This window comes from Anopheles coustani (genome assembly GCF_943734705.1).
Source record: "Anopheles coustani chromosome X unlocalized genomic scaffold, idAnoCousDA_361_x.2 X_unloc_54, whole genome shotgun sequence".
Taxonomy (NCBI): Eukaryota; Metazoa; Arthropoda; class Insecta; order Diptera; family Culicidae; genus Anopheles; species Anopheles coustani.
The window spans coordinates 162,893-170,000 of NW_026525164.1; the positions used below are offsets into that span (position 1 = coordinate 162,893).

The 7,108-nt window shown below is 48.1% G+C and overlaps 2 non-coding genes across 2 annotated transcripts in view; both read left to right on the forward strand.

Annotated features, from left to right (window-relative positions):
• Window positions 1-6,289: 6,289 nt before the first annotated feature.
• LOC131270752 (5.8S ribosomal RNA) lies at window positions 6,290-6,444 on the forward strand. Its single transcript, XR_009179768.1, has one exon. It is a non-coding gene; the product is annotated as a 5.8S ribosomal RNA (ribosomal RNA).
• A 487-nt stretch (window positions 6,445-6,931) lies between these two features.
• The window catches only part of LOC131270746 (large subunit ribosomal RNA), a 4,085-nt gene continuing 3,908 nt past the window's right edge, over window positions 6,932-7,108 (forward strand). The window contains exon 1 of the ribosomal RNA XR_009179763.1: window positions 6,932-7,108. This exon is cut by the window's right edge and continues 3,908 nt beyond it. This is a non-coding gene — a ribosomal RNA (large subunit ribosomal RNA).

The following is a 7,108-nucleotide window of genomic DNA, read 5'->3' on the forward strand; positions in this document are numbered from 1 at the left end:
AAGTGCCTGTCCGGTGCATCGGGTGTGTGTGTGATACGAGGGCAATGAGGTTCGCACGGGGGCTCGCCTCCCGTGTGCTACCGGACTTGACAACATATAGAACGTGGTGTTTGCTCCTCCGGGTGCAATGGGACAATGAACATTCGAACGCAAAGTCGGAATTCTGGTTGATCCTACCAGTAATATACGCTCGTCTCAAAGGTTAAGCCATGCATGTCTAAGTACAAACAGATTTAATGTGAAACCGCATAAGGCTCAGTATAACAGCTATAATTTACGAGATCATCAACCTAGTTACTTGGATAACTGTGGAAAATCTAGAGCTAATACATGCAACATGCCAGGACCCTCGCGGGAACTGGTGCACTTATTAGTCAAACCAATCGCGGGTTCTCCGTGTCATTGAGTTGAAGTCTGGATAATGATGCTGATCGTATGGTCTCGCACCGACGACAGATCTCGCAAATATCTGCCCTATCAACTATGGATGGTAGTATAGAGGACTACCATGGTTGCAACGGGTAACGGGGAATCAGGGTTCGATTCCGGAGAGGGAGCCTGAGAAATGGCTACCACATCCAAGGAAGGCAGCAGGCGCGTAAATTACCCAATCCCGGGACGGGGAGGTAGTGACGAGAAATAACAATATGAAACTCTTTAATGATGTTTCATAATTGGAATGAGTAGAGCATAAATCCTTCTACGAGGATCAAGTGGAGGGCAAGTCTGGTGCCAGCAGCCGCGGTAATTCCAGCTCCACTAGCGTATATTAAAATTGTTGCGGTTAAAACGTTCGAAGTTGATACTTGTCCAACACAGTCCGGCTCCGCCGACCCGGTCAACCCGTGGTCGGTGGGCCAAGTCGGAATCTGGTTGCGACTCAATGGTGTGGTAGGGCACCAAGTCTGTGTCATGGTGTGCCCTTCAACGGGTGCAAGTGTAACATAGAGCTCGACCGCTCACGTTTACCTTGAACAAATTAGAGTGCTTAAAGCAGGGTGCCCAAACGCCCTAGAATAATCTTGCATGGAATAATGGAATACGACCTTGGTCTAATCTTTCATTGGTTTGTACTCAGACCGGAGGTAATGATTAACAGAAGTAGTTGGGGACACTAGTATTACGGCGCGAGAGGTGAAATTCGTAGACCGTCGTAAGACTAACTAAAGCGAAGGCATTTGTCAAGGATGCTTTCTTTAATCAAGAACGAAAGTTAGAGGATCGAAGGCGATTAGATACCGCCCTAGTTCTAACCGTAAACGATGCCAACTAGCAATTGGGAGACGCTACAACCAGGTGCTCTCAGTAGCTTCCGGGAAACCAAAGTCAGGTTCCGGGGGAAGTATGGTTGCAAAGTTGAAACTTAAAGGAATTGACGGAAGGGCACCACAATGAAATGGAGCTTGCGGTTCAATTTGACTCAACACGGGAAAACTTACCAGGTCCGAACTTATGGAGGTGAGACAGATTAATAGCTCTTTCTCAAATTTAAGGGTAGTGGTGCATGGCCGTTCTTAGTTCGTGGATTGATTTGTCTGGTTAATTCCGATAACGAACGTGACTCACATATGCTAACTAGAACGCAGTCAGCGTTAATGCGTCGATGCCGATTGGAACGGGTTAGGACCTTTCGGTGGAGTATGACCTGACACCTTCGCTGTTCGTGTGCGCAAGTGCACTTACGGTACGCTGCTTAGCAGGACAATTTGTGTTTAGCAAAATGAGATCGAGCGATAACAGGTCCGTGATGCCCTTAGATGTTCTGGGCTACACGCGTGCTACAATGTGGGTAGCAGCGTGTCTCCTATTCCGAGAGGAACGGGAAATCACTCAAATACTCACTTAGTAGGGATTATGGATTGCAATGGTCCATATGAACTCGGAACTTCTAGTAAGTGCTGGTCATCAGCCAGCGTTGAATACGTCCCTGCCCTTTGTACACACCGCCCGTCGCTACTACCGATGGATTATTTAGTGAGGTCTTTGGAGATGATCGTTCGCTGGATCCTCGTGAACCGCGTCTGCTTTATCGAAGTTGACCGAACTTGATGATTTAGAGGAAGTAAAAGTCGTAACAAGGTTTCCGTAGGTGAACCTGCGGAAGGATCATTAGTGGCCAAGTGATCCTTCCAGAAGTCCGAACCTGCGGGTTGAGACTTCGGCACAAGTTGCCATATGATAATTGACGAAACACTATAGAAGTCCGAACCTGCGGGTTGAGACTTAGGCACAAGTTGCCATATGAACATTGACGAAACACTATGAAGTCCGAACCTGCGGGTTGAGACTTAGGCACAAGTTGCCTTATACATGACTTCGAACAAATACACAAGTCCGAACCTGCGGGTTGAGACTTAGGCACAAGTTGCCATATGAAAGTTGACGAAACACTAACAAGTCCGAACCTGCGGGTTGAGACTTAGGCACACGTTGCCTTATACATGACTTCGAACAAATACACAAGTCCGAACCTGCGGGTTGAGACTTAGGCACAAGTTGCCTTATACATACATTGGCCGAATAAACAGAAGTCCGAACCTGCGGGTTGAGACTTAGGCACAAGTTGCCATATTATATTCGATCAAACACTAAGTAGTCCGAACCTGCGGGTTGAGACTCAAGACCGTAACAAGATGTCACTATACAAGTCCGAACCTAAGGGTTGAGACTTAATGCGATCTAGATACCAAGTTGACATCCAATACCTGTTGAGCAAAACCAAAGATTCCCTGTTCTCGAATGATTACACTATATAACAGGGAATCATGAAGAAATCAAGCAAGCGTGAAACAAAGTCATCACTTGGGCATGCTCGATAGCCAACCACATGACCTTAACCTAAGAGAGCATGCAAACCACATGATACCTATAAACGATTAACCCGCCCTAGTTCAATCGTTCACCAAGTGATGACTTCAGTATGGCTAAGAGAAAAACTTTTAAATGGGAAAAACTCTAAGTCCGAACCTCCGGGTTGAGACTTCCGCGTCGGAGGTGGGCGCACCTCCTATCCGAAAGATGATGAATCAGGGGTGTTCGGTCAGCAATGGTCGGATGCCCCGTCGTAGTCCAACTATGACAATCAAAGTCAAGACCTCCGGGTTGAGACTTTCCGCGAGTACAAGCATAAAGGAACACGGACCAAGCCGTACCGAGAGAATCGGTACTAGAGCCCTCGTGGTTCTACATTGAGAGAGCCCTCGTGGTTCTCATTAGGGGCTTTATGCAAGTCGTACTCAATACTGTGGTGTGAAGTATAAAGTATAGTCTTCGCCTGGTCCACGCTGCTTCGGCGGTCCTGGGTAAGATAGTTAATTCTAGCTTGCCCTATAGTGGAATGAGGACACTTAATGCTTCGTCTTTTAGCGGCGGCTAGACTCCTCCTCACGGGGAACGAGTTGACGCGCACAGCGGCGGCTTACGCACTATGGCAATCATGGATGCCTGAAGATTCCGTGAAGTTCTCCCCTGGTCCACGCTGCCTCGGCAGTCCTGGGTAAAATGGAATATTTCCAGCTTGCCCTATAGTGGAAGAGGACTATCCAACAATACAAAGTCAAGACCTCCGGGTTGAGACTTTCCGCGTCGGTGGTGTCGCGCACCGCCTATCCGAAAGATGGTGTAACAGGGGTGTTCGATCAGCAATGGTCGGATGCCCCGTCATAGTCCAACTATGACAACCAAAGTCAAGACCTCCGGGTTGAGACTTTCCGCGTCCGGAGGTACGCGTACCGCCTACCCGAAAGATGGTGTGCTTCTGGGGTATTCGATGAGTCGGATACCCCGTCGTAGTCCAACTATGACAATCAAAGTCAAGACCTCCGGGTTGAGACTTCCGCGTCCGGAGGTACGCGTACCGCCTACCCGAAAGATGGTGTGCTTCTGGGGTATTCGATGAGTCGGATACCCCGTCGTAGTCCAACTATGACAATCAAAGTCAAGACCTCCGGGTTGAGACTTCCGCGTCCGGAGGTACGCGTACCGCCTACCCGAAAGATGGTGAATCAGGGGTGTTCGATCAGCAATGGTCGGATGCCCCGTCGTAGTCCAACTATGACAATCAAAGTCAAGACCTCCGGGTTGAGACTTTCTAAGAGTACAAGCATAAAGGAACACGGACCAAGCCGTACCGAGAGAATCGGTACTAGAGCCCTCGTGGTTCTACATTGAGAGAGCCCTCGTGGTTCTCATTAGGGGCTTTATGCAAGTCGTACTCAATACTGTGGTGTGAAGTATAAAGTATAGAGTCCTCCACTGGTCCACGCTGCTCCGGCGGTCCTGGGTAAGATAGTTCATTCTAGCTTGCCCTATGTGGAAGAGGACTCAATACCCTACCTGTTGAGCTTGAAACAAAGTCATCACTTGGGCATGCTCATATTGCCATACAATATTCCATTATCTACTAATGAGCATGCAGCTATATGATTATAACCTGTAAACGATTACCCCGCCGTAGTTCAGCGCTTCAACCAAGTGATGACTTCAGTATGGCTAGTGTGTGAAGTATAAAGTATAGTCCTCCCCTGGTCCACACTGCTTCGGCGGTCCTGGGTAAGATAGTTAGTTCTAGCTTGCCCTATGGTGGAAGAGGACACCATACTTAATACTGTGGTGTAATGAACAAAGTATAGTCCTCCACTGGTCCACGCTGCTTTGCAGTCCTGGGTAAGATAGTTAATTCTAGCTTGCCCTATGTGGAAGAGGGCATACAAGACAAAGTATAGTTCTCCCCTGGTCCACGCTGCTTCGGCGGTCCTGGGTAAGATAGTTAATTCTAGCTTGCCCTATGTGGAAGAGAGCATACATGAACCAAGAACGAAGGTTATGATCGAGGAATGATTCGACAACTAACCGATGGTATGAAATGTGAAGAATTCAAGCAAGCACACAATCAAGTCATCACTTGGGCATGCTCGATAGCCAACCCTATGACATTAACCTAGTAGAGCATGCGAAACCCAATATATATACAAGTAATGTAAACGATGCCTCCCTAGTTCAGCGCTTCAACCAAGTGATGACTTCAGAATGGCTAAATCAAATCGGTTCAAAACATACCATCGGTATCCTATTGAAACACACAAGTCGATATCAAACCTCATGATTGTGTAGTCCTCCACTGGTCCACGCCGCTTCGGCCGTCCTGGGTAAAATGGAACATTCCAGCTTGCCCTATGTGGAAGAGGGCACATTACTCAATACTGTGGTGTTATGAACAAAGTATAGTCCTCCTCTGGTCCACGCTGCTTCGGCGGTCCTGGGTAAGATAGTTAATTCTAGCTTGCCCTATGTGGAAGAGGGCATACAAGACAAAGTATAGTTCTCCCCTGGTCCACGCTGCTTCGGCGGTCCTGGGTAAGATAGTTAATTCTAGCTTGCCCTATGTGGAAGAGAGCATACATGAACCAAGAACGAAGGTTATGATCGAGGAATGATTCGACAACTAACCGATGGTATGAAATGTGAAGAATTCAAGCAAGCACACAATCAAGTCATCACTTGGGCATGCTCGATAGCCAACCCTATGACATTAACCTAGTAGAGCATGCGAAAACCAATATATATGTAAACGATGCCCCTCCCTAGTTCAGCGCTTCAACCAAGTGATGATTTCAGAATGGCTAAATCAAATCGGTTCAAAACATACCATCGGTACCCTATTGAAACACACAAGTCGATATCAAACCTCATGATTGTGTAGTCCTCCACTGGTCCACGCCGCTTCGGCCGTCCTGGGTAAAATGGAACATTCCAGCTTGCCCTATGTGGAAGAGGGCACATAACTCAATACTGTGGTGTGAAGTATAAAGTTCAGTTCTCCCCTGGTCCACGCTGCTTCGGCGGTCCTGGGTAAGATAGTTCATTCTAGCTTGCCCTATGTGGAAGAGGACACTTAATACTTCGTCTCTAAGCGGCGGCTTGACTCCTCCCTACGGGGAACGGGTTTACGCGCACAGCGGCGGCTTACGCACTATGGCAGTCATGGATGCCTTACGTTTCTATGAAAAGTGTGTTCCTCCCCTGGTCCACGCTGCTTCGGCAGTCCTGGGTAAGATAGTTAGTTCTAGCTTGCCCTATGTGGAAGAGGACACGAAGACTTACTGTGGTGTGAAGCATAAAGTTCAGTTCTCCCCTGGTCCACGCCGCTTCGGCCGTCCTGGGTAAAATGGATTCATCCAGCTTGCCCTATGTGGAATGAGGACACTTTATGCTTCGTCTCTAAGCGGCGGCTTGCTCCTCCCTACGGGGAACGGGTATACGCGCACAGCGGCGGCTTACGCAAGTTAGTCACCCTCGGCAGTGGATCACTCGGCTCATGGATCGATGAAGACCGCAGCTAACTGCGCGTCATAATGTGAACTGCAGGACACATGAACATTGATAAGTTGAACGCATATTGCACGTCGTGGGAACCTACCATGATGTACAGATGACTGAGCGCTTATATTTGAGAAATGTATCGCATACATTTAACTACGCCGTGACACCCGTCACGAGACGTGCACCATGATGTTAACTAGGGTCGCGACGACCCGCTAGCATTAAAGAACCCGTGGTTTACAATATACTGGCATTGGAATTCGAAGTATTTAGAGCGTCCGTGTTCCCGCGTGAGGCGGAAGTACGAGGAGAAGGCGTGCTTGTGGTGTCTGTGGTGGTGTTTACTGATGTCTAGCTTCAGCTTATTTATTTATTTAAATAGAAGCGAAGATGTCAAAGTAGCGTCGAAGCAGCAGCGGTAGCACAAATGATTCAAGTATGGAAGTTGACCAAAGGAACACAAACAAACTAGCGTATGGGCAATGGAAGGTATCAGTGAGTTAAACCACACGCGGGCTAACAGCCCGTTAACCGAGTCCAACGGTACATATTGGACATTGAAACAAAGAAGTCGCAAGCCAGATGTGACGATAACAACCGCAAGGTACATAAGCCTCAGTTCATGTGTGACAACCCCCTGAATTTAAGCATATTAATAAGGGGAGGAAAAGAAACCAACCGGGATTCCCTGAGTAGCTGCGAGCGAAACGGGAGAAGCTCAGCACGTAGGGGTGGCGGCCTGTCCGTCTATCCGATTCCGTGTACTGGTGCGTCTCACTATCCGTCA